The sequence below is a fragment of the Barbus barbus genome (genome assembly GCF_936440315.1).
Source record: "Barbus barbus genome assembly, chromosome: 2".
Classification (NCBI taxonomy): domain Eukaryota; kingdom Metazoa; phylum Chordata; class Actinopteri; order Cypriniformes; family Cyprinidae; genus Barbus; species Barbus barbus.
In genome coordinates this window covers 1163231-1165000 of record NC_136730.1, presented here as the reverse complement: position 1 = coordinate 1165000, position 1770 = coordinate 1163231, and the positions used below count along the sequence as shown (strand labels likewise).

At 36.2% G+C, this 1770-nt stretch overlaps 1 protein-coding gene across 9 annotated transcripts in view; it reads left to right on the top strand.

Moving 5' to 3' along the window:
- Positions 1 to 932, top strand: part of LOC306888084 (uncharacterized protein) — a 17013-nt gene extending 16081 nt beyond the window's left edge. For 7 of the 9 annotated variants that reach the window (XM_079446219.1, XM_079446222.1, XM_079446215.1 and 4 more), the window contains one exon: positions 1 to 926. This exon is cut by the window's left edge and continues 165 nt beyond it. The gene's annotated coding sequence lies outside the window, so the exon portion shown is untranslated. The other 2 variants (XM_079446217.1, XM_079446216.1) reach the window with 1 other exon arrangement.
- Positions 933 to 1770: the final 838 nt, after the last annotated feature.

Sequence of the window (1770 nt, the reverse complement as noted above, 5' to 3'; positions counted from 1 at the left end):
TTTTTAATCTTATTTTATTGAGGCTGTTTTACGGAGTCGGCGTTTCTTTTCTTTGGATGAGCGGCCCCAGCAGCGAGAGCGTGTGGATCCAGCCTGTTTCTTTGGTTCTTCTCGTCTCCGGTCATGTTTTAAGAGCACATCACTCGCGTCTGAGGAAGTCCAGGAGATCTTTTGGTTGGTTTTAGTTGTTTTGTAAGGGAAATGCAGAGCGAACACTTCTGTTCTTTTGCTTTTGTGACATATGTTTCTGGATTTTGTCCTTTTTAAGCTAGTTTTACGATTAAAGCTTCTCTCTTGCAGCGATTAAACTGTCTAGCGGCACTTTCATGCAGTTTATAATTCATTCTGTTCCAGGTTGTTCATCTGATGCATCAATTTAATTGTTTCAGACACACCGGGCGATGCACGTGTATAGATGATTTCCTCTGTTTTATATCTTTTAGACTCTTTTAATGTTTGCTGTGAAGCTGGAGAGAGTCAGGTGACTTCTCTCGTCTGTTCGCTTTTAACATTCTCTTGATTTTGTATGAGTGAAATAAACTTTGAGGTTTCAGTAATTTCTCTTTCGATGTGCTTTCCTCATGGGTCAGTGGTCAGAAGCCTCACTCGGAGAGTTTTAGCTCTGTTAGTCCTGGTCTGATTTCTCCGTGCGGGTCTGTTGATGTTTATCTGGTTACGCCTGTGGTTTAATGGCACAGACATCTGAAGAAACCATCATTCCTGGAGTGCTGAGGGGTTGAATAACACAAGTGCTGCACACTGGCTGAATACACTGACTGAGCGGTCAAGAACTAGCCTGATCACCGGTAACTAAAACATTTCATTACTTCGTCAAACTAATTCAAATATAGAAACTTGCTCGTTTTATTTCTCCTAGTTGCTAAGATATTATTTCTCACTTTTGTTTAGATTAAAGAACAATACTAATAACTAAAAAAAAAGACATTTATAAATAATGAAATTACTGAAACTTAAACTAAAAAGGTTAAAAATATTAACATCTCAATGATTGTAAAAAATACTATTGCTAAATCGACTATTACATAATGAAATATATTTGCGTTTAGCAGATGCTTCTAACCAAAGCAAATGAAATCGTGTTGAACTGATGAATTTGATTTGATGGGATTTAATTTGGCACTGATTAAAGTACTTTAATTTTGAATCATTATCCTTGATTTATAAGATTGCTTTATTCACTCAAACATGAGATATTTGGAGCCAGATTGACTAAACGGGGCAAATCAGCGCGAGAGAGTAATTGTGAAGCAGTGCTGATGGGAGAGAAATGTCTGCGGGTCATTTACTCACAACACACATCAACAGAATTCAAGAAGTACGGGTGTTTACAAAACTGCTCCATATAATAACAAGTAGCAATTAAGGTAGAAACTTAAATATATTCCACAAACTGTCACAAAAGGACAAACGAATGCATGAGATCAAGAAGTAAACCAGTGTGAGCTTTAACACGATCGTTTGGAGGATATGTCATTGTGGCTTGTGCACCTCTGTTTAGCAGCTTGTTTACTCTAAAGAAGGAAATGAGTGAAATCTGGAGAAACTCAGCGGCTGGGATACATGTCTAACCTTGGGTAGTTTATTTAACTCAACTATTGTATAAGAAGTGTTCTATGGCTGGCTTAAAATGAACATTTATTAATAAAAAAACTTAAAAATGTTTATTTACTATTAAACATCTTAATGTTCATTCATTATACATATTAATACATGTTTATTAATCCTATTTTGGGTTCATTTTAAGCAAGA